Source organism: Oncorhynchus nerka, linkage group LG28 (assembly GCF_034236695.1).
Source record: "Oncorhynchus nerka isolate Pitt River linkage group LG28, Oner_Uvic_2.0, whole genome shotgun sequence".
Classification (NCBI taxonomy): Eukaryota; Metazoa; Chordata; class Actinopteri; order Salmoniformes; family Salmonidae; genus Oncorhynchus; species Oncorhynchus nerka.
The window spans coordinates 74,037,531-74,052,452 of record NC_088423.1 but is presented as its reverse complement, the minus strand read 5'-3'; positions in this window follow the sequence as shown (position 1 = coordinate 74,052,452).

Here is a 14,922-nt window from a genome sequence, read left to right as displayed (position 1 = left end):
ACAGACTGGGGTCATCTCCATGGCCCTCTGTGTCCTGAGACAGGAGTGAACAGGTTGACACTGGGGACTGGGGTCATCATCCATGGCCTCTCTGCTGAGGTTGACAGACTGGGGTCATCTCCATGTCCTGAGACAGGGGGTCAACAGGTTGACAGACTGGGGTCATCTCCATGGCCCTCTGCTATGTCCTGAGACTGAGAACAGGTTGACAGACTGGGGTCATCTCCATGGCCCTCTGCTAGGTTCTGAGACAGACTGGGGTCATCTCCATGGCCCTCTGCTAGGTTCTGAGACAGACTGGGTCACAGGTTCTGAGACAGACTGGGGTCATCTCCATGGCCCTCTGCTATGTCCTGAGACAGGAGTGAACAGGTTGACAGACTGGGGTCATCTCCGTGGCCCTCTGCTATGTCCTGAGACAGGAGTGAACAGGTTGACAGACTGGGGGGTCATCTCCATGGCCCTCTGCTATGTCCTGAGACAGGAGTGAACAGGTTGACAGACTGGGGTCATCTCCATGGCCCTCTGCTATGTCCTGAGACAGGAGTGAACAGGTTGACAGACTGGGGTCATCTCCATGGCCCTCTGCTATGTCCTGAGACAGGAGTGAACAGGTTGACAGACTGGGGTCATCTCCATGGCCCTCTGCTATGTCCTGAGACAGGAGAACAGGTTGACAGACTGGGGTCATCTCCATGGCCCTCTGCTATGTCCTGAGACAGGAGTGAACAGGTTGACAGACTGGGGTCATCTCCATGGCCCTCTGCTAGGTTCTGAGACAGACTGGGGTCATCTCCATGGCCCTCTGCTAGGTTCTGAGACAGACTGGGGTCATCTCCATGGCCCTCTGGGGCTCCATGGGTTCTGAGACAGACTGGGGTCATCTCCAATGTCCTGAGACAGGAGTGAACAGGTTGACAGACTGGGGTCATCTCCATGGCCCTCTGCTATGTCCTGAGACAGGAGTGAACAGGTTGACAGACTGGGGTCATCTCCATGGCCCTCTGCTAGGTTCTGAGACAGGAGTGAACAGGTTGACAGACTGGGGTCATCTCCGTGGCCCTCTGCTATGTCCTGAGACAGGAGTGAACAGGTTGACAGACTGGGGTCATCTCCATGGCCCTCTGCTATGTCCTGAGACAGGAGTGAACAAGTTGACAGACTGGGGTCATCTCCATGGCCCTCTGCTATGTCCTGAGACAGGAGTGAACAGGTTGACAGACTGGGGTCATCTCCATGGCCCTCTGCTAGGTTCTGAGACAGGAGTGAACAGGTTGACAGACTGGGGTCATCTCCATGGCCCTCTGCTAGGTTCTGAGACAGGAGTGAACAGGTTGACAGACTGGGGTCATCTCCATGGCCCTCTGCTATGTCCTGAGACAGACTGGGGTCATCTCCGTGGCCCTCTGCTAAGGGTCTGAGACAGGAGTGAACAGGTTGACAGACTGGGGTCATCTCCATGGCCCTCTGCTAGGTTCTGAGACAGACTGGGGTCATCTCCATGGCCCTCTGCTATGTCCTGAGACAGGAGTGAACAGGTTGACAGACTGGGGTCATCTCCATGGCCCTCTGCTAGGTTCTGAGACAGACTGGGGTCATCTCCATGGCCCTCTGCTAGGTTCTGAGACAGACTGGGGTCATCTCCATGGCCCTCTGCTAGGTTCTGAGACAGACTGGGGTCATCTCCATGGCCCTCTGCTATGTCCTGAGACAGGAGTGAACAGGTTGACAGACTGGGGTCATCTCCGTGGCCCTCTGCTATGTCCTGAGACAGGAGTGAACAGGTTGACAGACTGGGGTCATCTCCGTGGCCCTCTGCTAGGTTCTGAGACAGGAGTGAACAGGTTGACAGACTGGGGTCATCTCCGTGGCCCTCTGCTATGTCCTGAGACAGGAGTGAACAGGTTGACAGACTGGGGTCATCTCCATGGCCCTCTGCTATGTCCTGAGACAGGAGTGAACAGGTTGACAGACTGGGGTCATCTCCATGGCCCTCTGCTATGTCCTGAGACAGGAGTGAACAGGTTGACAGACTGGGGTCATCTCCATGGCCCTCTGCTATGTCCTGAGACAGGAGTGAACAGGTTGACAGACTGGGGTCATCTCCGTGGCCCTCTGCTATGTCCTGAGACAGGAGTGAACAGGTTGACAGACTGGGGTCATCTCCATGGCCCTCTGCTAGGTTCTGAGACAGACTGGGGTCATCTCCATGGCCCTCTGCTAGGTTCTGAGACAGACTGGGGTCATCTCCATGGCCCTCTGCTAGGTTCTGAGACAGACTGGGGTCATCTCCATGGCCCTCTGCTAGGTCCTCTGAGACAGACTGGGGTCATCTCCATGGCCCTCTGCTATGTCCTGAGACAGGAGTGAACAGGTTGACAGACTGGGGTCATCTCCGTGGCCCTCTGCTAGGTTCTGAGACAGGAGTGAACAGGTTGACAGACTGGGGTCATCTCCATGGCCCTCTGCTATGTCCTGAGACAGGAGTGAACAGGTTGACAGACTGGGGTCATCTCCATGGCCCTCTGCTATGTCCTGAGACAGGAGTGAACAGGTTGACAGACTGGGGTCATCTCCATGGCCCTCTGCTATGTCCTGAGACAGGAGTGAACAGGTTGACAGACTGGGGTCATCTCCATGGCCCTCTGCTATGTCCTGAGACAGGAGTGAACAGGTTGACAGACTGGGGTCATCTCCATGGCCCTCTGCTATGTCCTGAGACAGGAGTGAACAGGTTGACAGACTGGGGTCATCTCCATGGCCCTCTGCTATGTCCTGAGACAGGAGTGAACAGGTTGACAGACTGGGGTCATCTCCATGGCCCTCTGCTATGTCCTGAGACAGGAGTGAACAGGTTGACAGACTGGGGTCATCTCCATGGCCCTCTGCTATGTCCTGAGACAGGAGTGAACAGGTTGACAGACTGGGGTCATCTCCGTGGCCCTCTGCTATGTCCTGAGACAGGAGGAACAGGTTGACAGAACAGGTTGACAGACTGGGGTCATCTCCGTGGCCCTCTGCTATGTCCTGAGACAGGAGTGAACAGGTTGACAGACTGGGGTCATCTCCATGGCCCTCTGCTAGGTTCTGAGACAGACTGGGGTCATCTCCATGGCCCTCTGCTATGTCCTGAGACAGGAGTGAACAGGTTGACAGACTGGGGTCATCTCCGTGGCCCTCTGCTAGGTTCTGAGACAGGAGTGAACAGGTTGACAGACTGGGGTCATCTCCATGGCCCTCTGCTATGTCCTGAGACAGGAGTTCTGAACAGGTTGACAGACTGGGGTCATCTCCATGGCCCTCTGCTATGTCCTGAGACAGGAGTGAACAGGTTGACAGACTGGGGTCATCTCCATGGCCCTCTGCTATGTCCTGAGACAGGAGTGAACAGGTTGACAGACTGGGGTCATCTCCGTGGCCCTCTGCTATGTCCTGAGACAGGAGTGAACAGGTTGACAGACTGGGGTCATCTCCATGGCCCTCTGCTATGTCCTGAGACAGGAGTGAACAGGTTGACAGACTGGGGTCATCTCCATGGCCCTCTGCTATGTCCTGAGACAGGAGTGAACAGGTTGACAGACTGGGGTCATCTCCATGGCCCTCTGCTATGTCCTGAGACAGGAGTGAACAGGTTGACAGACTGGGGTCATCTCCGTGGCCCTCTGCTATGTCCTGAGACAGGAGTGAACAGGTTGACAGACTGGGGTCATCTCCATGGCCCTCTGCTAGGTTCTGAGACAGACTGGGGTCATCTCCATGGCCCTCTGCTAGGTTCTGAGACAGACTGGGGTCATCTCCATGGCCCTCTGCTAGGTTCTGAGACAGACTGGGGTCATCTCCATGGCCCTCTGCTAGGTTCTGAGACAGACTGGGGTCATCTCCATGGCCCTCTGCTATGTCCTGAGACAGGAGTGAACAGGTTGACAGACTGGGGTCATCTCCGTGGCCCTCTGCTAGGTTCTGAGACAGGAGTGAACAGGTTGACAGACTGGGGTCATCTCCGTGGCCCTCTGCTATGTCCTGAGACAGGAGTGAACAGGTTGACAGACTGGGGTCATCTGCATGGCCCTCTGCTTTGTCCTGAGACAGGAGTGAACAAGTTGACAGACTGGGGTCATCTCCATGGCCCTCTGCTATGTCCTGAGACAGGAGTGAACAGGTTGACAGACTGGGGTCATCTCCGTGGCCCTCTGCTATGTCCTGAGACAGGAGTGAACAGGTTGACAGACTGGGGTCATCTGCATGGCCCTCTGCTATGTCCTGAGACAGGAGTGAACAAGTTGACAGACTGGGGTCATCTCCATGGCCCTCTGCTATGTCCTGAGACAGGAGTGAACAGGTTGACAGACTGGGGTCATCTCCATGGCCCTCTGCTATGTCCTGAGACAGGAGTGAACAGGTTGACAGACTGGGGTCATCTCCGTGGCCCTCTGCTATGTCCTGAGACAGGAGTGAACAGGTTGACAGACTGGGGTCATCTCCATGGCCCTCTGCTATGTCCTGAGACAGGAGTGAACAGGTTGACAGACTGGGGTCATCTCCATGGCCCTCTGCTATGTCCTGAGACAGACTGGGGTCATCTCCGTGGCCCTCTGCTAGGTTCTGAGACAGGAGTGAACAGGTTGACAGACTGGGGTCATCTCCATGGCCCTCTGCTAGGTTCTGAGACAGGAGTGAACAGGTTGACAGACTGGGGTCATCTCCATGGCCCTCTGCTAGGTTCTGAGACAGGAGTGAACAGGTTGACAGACTGGGGTCATCTCCATGGCCCTCTGCTATGTCCTGAGACAGGAGTGAACAGGTTGACAGACTGGGGTCATCTCTGTCCTGGCCCTCTGCTATGTCCTGAGACAGGAGTGAACAGGTTGACAGACTGGGGTCATCTCCATGGCCCTCTGCTATGTCCTGAGACAGGAGTGAACAGGTTGACAGACTGGGGTCATCTCCATGGCCCTCTGCTATGTCCTGAGACAGGAGTGAACAGGTTGACAGACTGGGGTCATCTCTGTGGCCCTCTGCTATGTCCTGAGACAGGAGTGAACAGGTTGACAGACTGGGGTCATCTCCATGGCCCTCTGCTATGTCCTGAGACAGGAGTGAACAGGTTGACAGACTGGGGTCATCTCCGTGGCCCTCTGCTATGTCCTGAGACAGGAGTGAACAGGTTGACAGACTGGGGTCATCTCCGTGGCCCTCTGCTAGGTTCTGAGACAGGAGTGAACAGGTTGACAGACTGGGGTCATCTCCATGGCCCTCTGCTAGGTTCTGAGACAGGAGTGAACAGGTTGACAGACTGGGGTCATCTCCATGGCCCTCTGCTAGGTTCTGAGACAGGAGTGAACAGGTTGACAGACTGGGGTCATCTCCATGGCCCTCTGCTATGTCCTGAGACAGGAGTGAACAGGTTGACAGACTGGGGTCATCTCCATGGCCCTCTGCTAGATTCTGAGACAGGAGTGAACAGGTTGACAGACTGGGGTCATCTCCGTGGCCCTCTGCTAGGTTCTGAGTGAATAGGTGGATTCTAAGCTTTTCAGTAGATCTGAGTTTTAATAATATCCATCACACTACTTTGAAATATCTGTAAGAAAATCATTTGATATAAAAACTGATCAGTGCAGACAGCCGTCGTGCAATCTGATATAAGACAATGGTGCTCGCTCCACATTGTTGCATGTAGCCAAGCAGTTCTCTGAGAGTTGCAGTGTGGAAAGTGTTGTAATTAAGACGAAGTGACAAAAGGACATGGATTTGTTAACCATGTCTGCTATAGGAGCCATGTTGACCTACTTATATAGTTGTTGTGTTGTGCTGTCTATGGTTTGTCTGTCTTTGTATATTCCAATTCATTTCTAGGCTAGTCCTACAGTAGAGGGCACTATGTTGGGTCACGGGTCATGGTCACATGTAGGCCTATATAGACACACAGGTGACCAGTAATTAGGGATGCATAGGTAAGGAGAGCATACTATTCTTGCTCAATGTTAACCCTTTGGAACTATGATATGGCAGATGGTAATTACATCTGCCAGTATCTAATTCTTGTTATTTTAATATTTGCTGCTAATAAATGGACAAAAGACCCAACTAAAAGGTTCAGGTCTGGAAAGCAGATATGTTTTGCAAGCATTTACGAACATTTGCAATCCAGCCTGTGCTGGCTAGGCTACATATGCCCTTTTCCTAATTTGATGATGGTCATCAAATGTTGTATGCATATTATGGAACATACGTTTGTAGAAACCATTTGTTGATAAATTGTTTTTCACCCCCATTTCTTTAATCGAAGTGTGTTTATTATTCATTGTTGACTGTTAATGTCAAATAGCCTACCATTTGAATTGTTTGACTTTATGGATTCCTACACTAGATGGCGCCAAATGACTGGAACGTTTTTACTCATATCCTTCCAGGAGGAAGGAGCGACTTCACCTAAATTCAAAACGGAAAAGTTTGTATCCTTTCTTTCCCTGCCCTTGATGCCGAGTCCTTGCGGAACTAAAGGAGTCGAGGACTCGAGGGGGGTAAGTAAATGGTGATCGTTTCGTTTAACTTTCTAGTAGGATTTCCGTCCTATTTCCATCATAAACCCACCCACTGCAGTCATTTCAGATGTGCAATGAATGGCCCATAGCCTCCTCCCAACATTATTCCATACGGAGGCTCAACTAATAACATTTTGACACATAATAATGGTGTATTTATTTTGAACTCTACTTATGGAAAATAAGCTTGATCGGTCAAATACTGTGTCATATAGGCCTAATCAATACTAATTTTAAAGAACAACTTTGCTCTATACTCCTCAAATGGGGATCTGCCCGCAGGCGGCCAGTTCCCCATCCCTTGCTTAGGCTATGTGTTTGACACCCATCCAAGACACCAGTCGAAGACACCTTATTTTGGACATTTGTGGCACGCGTCAATTTACTGGAAAATCGCAACGAAATCAATTGTAAAGAAATATCTCTCACACACAGACACGCACGCACACAGACGCACACACACACACACGCACGCACATGTTGCCAGGTTACCTTGTTGTTGTTGGCCTAATTTACCAACGTATAACAACTGACTCACACATGCATCGAAATGGCGTGTCTCAATGATATGTCAACATGTTATTGTTTATTATAAGGAGGCATGTAATAATGCAAACATGTTATTGTTTATTATAAGGAGGCATGTAATAATGCTAAACATGTTATTGTTTATTATAAGAAGGCATGTAATAATGCTAAACATGTTATTGTTTATTATAAGGAGGCATGTAATAATGCTAAACATGTTATTGTTTATTATAAGGAGGCATGTAATAATGCTAAACATGTTATTGTTTATTATAAGGAGGCATGTAATAATGCAAACATGTTATTGTTTATTATAAGGAGGCATGTAATAATGCTAAACATGTTATTGTTTATTATAAGGAGGCATGTAATAATGCAAACATGTTATTGTTTATTATAAGGAGGCATGTAATAATGCTAAACATGTTATTGTTTATTATAAGGAGGCATGTAATAATGCAAACATGTTATTGTTTATTATAAGGAGGCATGTAATAATGCTAAACATGTTATTGTTTATTATAAGGAGGCATGTAATAATGCTAAACATGTTATTGTTTATTATAAGGAGGCATGTAATAATGCTAAACATGTTATTGTTTATTATAAGGAGGCATGTAATAATGCAAACATGTTATTGTTTATTATAAGGAGGCATGTAATAATGCTAAACATGTTATTGTTTATTATAAGGAGGCATGTAATAATGCTAAACATGTTATTGTTTATTATAAGGAGGCATGTAATAATGCTAAACATGTTATTGTTTATTATAAGGAGGCATGTAATAATGCAAACATGTTATTGTTTATTATAAGGAGGCATGTAATAATGCAAACATGTTATTGTTTATTATAAGGAGGCATGTAATAATGCTAAACATGTTATTGTTTATTATAAGGAGGCATGTAATAATGCAACCATGTTATTGTTTATTATAAGGAGGCATGTAATAATGCTAAACATGTTATTGTTTATTATAAGGAGGCATGTAATAATGCAAACATGTTATTGTTTATTATAAGGAGGCATGTAATAATGCTAAACATGTTATTGTTTATTATAAGGAGGCATGTAATAATGCTAAACATGTTATTGTTTATTATAAGGAGGCATGTAATAATGCTAAACATGTTATTGTTTATTATAAGGAGGCATGTAATAATGCTAAACATGTTATTGTTTATTATAAGGAGGCATGTAATAATGCAAACATGTTATTGTTTATTATAAGGAGGCATGTAATAATGCAAACATGTTATTGTTTATTATAAGGAGGCATGTAATAATGCTAAACATGTTATTGTTTATTATAAGGAGGCATGTAATAATGCTAAACATGTTATTGTTTATTATAAGGAGGCATGTAATAATGCTAAACATGTTATTGTTTATTATAAGGAGGCATGTAATAATGCTAAACATGTTATTGTTTATTATAAGGAGGCATGTAATAATGCTAAACATGTTATTGTTTATTATAAGGAGGCATGTAATAATGCTAAACATGTTATTGTTTATTATAAGGAGGCATGTAATAATGCTAAACATGTTATTGTTTATTATAAGGAGGCATGTAATAATGCTAAACATGTTATTGTTTATTATAAGGAGGCATGTAATAATGCAAACATGTTATTGTTTATTATAAGGAGGCATGTAATAATGCAAACATGTTATTGTTTATTATAAGGAGGCATGTAATAATGCTAAACATGTTATTGTTTATTATAAGGAGGCATGTAATAATGCAAACATGTTATTGTTTATTATAAGGAGGCATGTAATAATGCTAAACATGTTATTGTTTATTATAAGGAGGCATGTAATAATGCTAAACATGTTATTGTTTATTATAAGGAGGCATGTAATAATGCAAACATGTTATTGTTTATTATAAGGAGGCATGTAATAATGCAAACATGTTATTGTTTATTATAAGGAGGCATGTAATAATGCTAAATATGTTATTGTTTATTATAGGAGGCATGTAATAATGCTAAACATGTTATTGTTTATTATAAGGAGGCATGTAATAATGCTAAACATGTTATTGTTTATTATAAGGAGGCATGTAATAATGCTAAACATGTTATTGTTTATTATAAGGAGGCATGTAATAATGCTAAACATGTTATTGTTTATTATAAGGAGGCATGTAATAATGCTAAACATGTTATTGTTTATTATAAGGAGGCATGTAATAATGCTAAACATGTTATTGTTTATTATAAGGAGGCATGTAATAATGCTAAACATGTTATTGTTTATTATAAGGAGGCATGTAATAATGCAAACAAATTAAAACACATGAAACATGTTATTATCATTTAATGTTAAAAATATATCATTCTAGATCTCTGAAACTGTGAACTGCCATTTGTTAGAACACAACTTTAGTTCTAAAGTTACATATTGAACACTTTCATTAATTTGCTAACCAACTGCAATAACAAAGCCAATTTAGGACTATACAAATAATTTTAAAGTCTTGTCTGCACCAAACATGGAAAAGATTGCATTTGACTTCTTCAAACAAAACAAGGACTCTTTGTGCAGTGAATCTAATTCTTAGGTTTAGTGTGTATTATATTCGCATATTAGAAAAAATGTCTTATAGAACAACATTGATTGTAGTTTGTAAACTTTTTTAGAAGATGAGAATATGCATTGGGGGAGAAATATAAAATATAAACTATCTATTGTAGAGTAGGATGTTTGTGTCTTGACTCAAACTTTGGTGATTTAATACCATCATTTCTGATATATTACAAAACATCTGACACAAACAATTAGCAATCCTATATTACAATGTTGAAACAAATTGAAATAGACCTAACATTTACGAAATTCTCTTAATTGCCTAATTAAGATTATATATTGCATTTTCGATTACAAACGTTATAGAGGTTATGCCTAGAGCATATCCCATTGACTTTACAGTATGATAACACGAGGAATGAAAAAGCATTAATCGAGCACTAGATGTCGGTATAACCCAAGTCAGTTGGACCATTATTCAAACCTCTTCATTCATTTCTTATAGGCCCATCCTCTCTTTTCAGATTACGGTCAAACCACGGGTCAGTGACATAAAATTTAGATTAAAAAGTCTATACGCACTTCAGCATTATTCGATGTAATCATTTACGGATTGCAAAAAACTGCTATTTGGGATATATTTCAGCAATTTGATCTGGAGATTCAGCAGGTTAATATGTGTGAATAAAGGCTATGGAAAGAGATCATTTTTAGGCTGACCTGGGTAACATCACTGCAGGCATTTTATTTTGATAAACGATTTTACAATGCATTATCTGACAATGGCTCGCACAATTGGTTAACAAGCTAGTAATCCGTCTGTCTATAGAGACACAAGCACTTAACCTAAACTTAAATTACCCTCTCTACAAGGAGAGACCGGACTTAGTGAAAGCACCACTTTGTTATAACAAAACCCAGGGTTTAGAGGTCAAGAACTGACCCGCTATCTCCGCGACGTGTTCTGTCACTGCCTGAGCCATCAACCCCACAAAGTCCCTCGTGACATTAGTCCATGACATGAGTCTATGATCATTAATGAATATTTTTATCCATTCGAAAATCCATTTGTGTGTGAGATAAAGATTGCGTGTGTGTGTATTTAAAGTTTATTTTTCACATGTACAAGTACAGTGAAATGCTTCACTTGAAAGCCCTACCCAACAGTGCAGTAATTCAATATAATAAAGTATAACTAATAAGAAAAATTAAAAATAATAAAAACACGAGAAATAAGAAATAATAGAGGAAGATATATCGTGTGTGTGCGTGCGTCTGTGCCTGCGTGCGTTCGTGTGTGTGTGATCTAATTAAGTAAATAGCCAAGTAAAGACAATCTGCCTCACACAAGCATAACCATATGATTTTACCAAAAATAAAAACTAGAATGCCTTCAAGTACCAATTGTTTTGTTGTTGTTGCATTAGACAAAATGCACAGTCAAGCCTGTCCAGTTATTATACCTACTCCAGTAAGCCTTTAAAAAATAACGTATGGTCTGTTAATGCCTTTTTGCCGTTGTCTCGCAAATACATGTATTTCTATTCAAATCATATTAAGATCAGTTTTATTACAAGGTGCTCCATCACTGAGAGCTCGTATAATCATGCATTACCTTTGTTTGGACCACCATCCAAAATGGTACCTAAATGGTACATTGAGGGTACATAAATGGTACCTAAATGGTACATACATTGTACGTAAATGGTACATAAACGGTACATAAATGGTGCATTAAAAAGTACACTTTTTACAGTATCTCTGCATATTATTTTCTCTACTTCCCTGTCCGACTGGGGCCGAACGGAGAGAGGAGATCAGAGATAAATAAGTTCAAGAATTTCGTCTTCCAAGCCTGGGGAAAATTGAATACCCACAAAACATAGTCCAAATAGGTTTTTGAGTTACTTTAAGATTTGTTGGCTGTGATATTGCAAACTTAATTGAAACTTCAATCGGTTTGATAGTTTAGAGAAATTAGATCACGACATTATATGAACCATAAAAATCGTTTGCCCTCCATAAAGTATTTGTATTTTCTCTATTCTCATTGCCTATTGGCTACATACACTGCTGGAGCGGAACGTTGTGTTGTAGAATATCTGCTTTCAAACATCAAACATGAAGAGTGCCAAGCATTGAAGGTAAAAAGGGGGATTAGCGAGAAAATGCTCATGCTAAAAGTGTAGACTGCAGGCTTAAATAGCTCAGCTGATAAATGAAGATATAGCAAGCTGCATTGATTACGTCTCATCACATAGCACGCACTAACCCATAGCCCACCTGGACAGTTTGCCAAAACGGTTGGAGAAAAAAAAATGTCATGCTAAAAAACTAGGATAATATATCCTAATAAATATCATAAAGACATAGAAATGACATTAACAGATGTATAGTTAATTTATTATGAATAGCTACACAGCATCTTTACTGAGCACATCTACTACAGAGCAAATCTTACACTGAGCGCGGATAGTATCAAAGCACAGAACTACAAGGCTAAATCCAGTTTCAATAGATTCCCTCTCTCTCCTTCGATGATAGGCCTATTCTAGCACCCTATTTCATCCGAATTAGCTTAATTTAAATCTGCCACACCAACACCCGAAGGTGGATTGGGCAATACTAGGCCTAGCTCAGTATGTCCTCATCCAATAACATTCATACAGAGTTAATGGGGGGAAATCAAATAAACACAAATACTCACACACACACAGGTATAAACCTGCGTAAAAGTCACCAAACGTGCATAAAACCCGTGCAATCAAATTGTAGCCTACCCCAAACCAAGTTTGGGGTAATCTTTCGATCTTTTACTTATATAGTGTAATAAACAGGCGGTAATATTATCTCAAGTAGCCTATAGCCTAAACATGGATAGAAAAAGCGCTCTCTCATAAAATGGCATACACACACACACACACACACGCACACACACACACACACACACACACACACACACACACACACACACACACACACACACACACACACACACAGTACAGCCAATAGGGTGCTCTGATGATTTCATCTATCACAGCCTGTCTGTGGGTGCCCATGTGTCAGGTCTAGAGTGTCTCTTTCCCACTGTGTAGCCTGTCTGTGATTGGTCACTCGGCCGTTTTCTGCTGAAGTGACGTCACTGCAGGAGAGAACTGTCAGAGGAAGAAGCATTTAGAGAAAAAACTCTATGCTCTCAGGGTAGTGAGAGCAACGGAGGCACGGAGGAGAGCCACAATGGATAAACTAACGGGCCACGGGAGGACCGCGCTTTGATTTATAATCCGTCGAGAGATACCATCTCGTATGCCATCCACGAGAGACAAGTGAAATAACGGTTAAGGGATCTCACAACCTCGGAAATAAACCACCAATTCGACATGGATCGGTTTGAGCATCGACAGCGCCTTTTAGAAACTGGCTGCCTCCACCTGCTTCGAAGGCGGATTTTGGATAAGAAGCGTTTATCGTTTTCTGTACTGTCCTCTCTTCATAGGTAAATCATCTGATTTCATTTCCTCGGTAAAAACCTATTCTATAGGCTAGCCATATGCTTCTCATCCTATACCGGAACCCTTACTGCTGCCTTCCACGCGGGTGCGCCGCCCTCCATTGGATGGCAAAAGAACCAGGAAAAAAATTCCTCGCATTGAAAAGTAAGGATTCCTTATTCAATAGATGTCGATGTGAGTTTATTTCAGGCTATATAGCCTACCGCTAGCTGCAGACACTCAGCTTTGTTTACCATATCGCAGCCATCAATTCTGACCATCATTTATATATTTATATACAGTGTTAAAGAGTCTGAATTGATCTAGTAAAGCTGGCTAATTATGGGACAAATTAACCTGTGTCTGATCTGATCAACTGTAGCCTAGCCTTATATAGTCGAAAGCGCGGATAGATCTACATCGCCATGTATAGCCTCTATGACATGTATAGGCCTATTTGTGAAATAAACGCAGTCCTTTTGGTCATGTAGATACTGCTAGGGTTTTTATTTATATGGTATATTGGTTATATTATTTTCTACATTCATTTAGTAAGATAGTCGGTGTGATGAAATTGGGCAGTTTCAAATGTAGCCTATAGCCTGGTAACCTAACTGCTTTGTAGGAATATCCTCATCCATACATCAGGATGTGTAATGTCACCCACATACAAAGACGTGCACATAAAATATGCAATTATTTAGGCTATTCTGTAACATAGCAATAAAGTTGTGTCAATTTCTGTAAATATTTTAATTGTTGCATTATATTAATAACAAACAACATTGCGTTGTGTTAAATTATTGATGTGTTAAATCGAAATTATTTGGAAGTTGCTTACAAGATCACTATTATTCGTGACTTTTTCAAATAAAAGCTATGACGTAAGACGCACTGATAAAGGGAAACGTGGGTTCATCACAAGATTAGTCTTTATTAAAACATGTGCAGAAGGCTCTTTATAGATAGACTAGCTACAATACTAAACCCGGTAAAATAATGATGGTCTAAAGGCCTACACGCGTTCTACTTGATAACATGATTTAGCTTGTGTTTTTTACACTCCCTTGTGAGAAATGAATGAATTAGTGAATGAATAGCCCAATTGTGTGTTAGTGTGGGTATCCTCTATGATCTTTTGAAATAGATACATTTTTCCAGAAGGGGTAAGAAACTAAATGATATCCAGATATATAAATAGCCTATAGACTAAGGATTCCAATTATAATATGACATTAATAATAATAATAATAATCATCATATAATTTCATTATAATGATCATAGGTGACGTATAGTGCCATGCAGTCCTTACCATAATAGACACAGGCTATTTTTCTGGAAAAGTCGCTAGGCCTATAATAGCGTACCTACTGCGTGCAAATACGATGCCAATCGATGCAATTAAATCGCCTGTGATATGTTTTTACATGAATTGATCCTAATTATTGTCATAAGATATGTAGTGGGAGTGGAATCCTAAATGGTGAAGACGGTGATGGTGTATGGGAGCAGAACTATAGGCCTATAAATGGAACATTTCAATGTTAGCCAAGTCCTCCGCTGGTTGAGAGTCTATTGATCGATTTACTCTAAAGTGACTCGGGATTTAATATCGCAATGATTTAAGTTATGCAGAATTTAAGGATCTTTCACAAAAGGCGGGAAGCTGGTTGCACGTCCAGGCCAGGCTTGTAGGCCTATAGGTCTACATGCTTGTGATGTCACCATGCATGGGTCTATATCAGTGAGAGTAGTTAGAGATGGAGACAGATTAAAACCTTTCCCAGGGTCTTATTCATCGACCCCATGGCCTGCA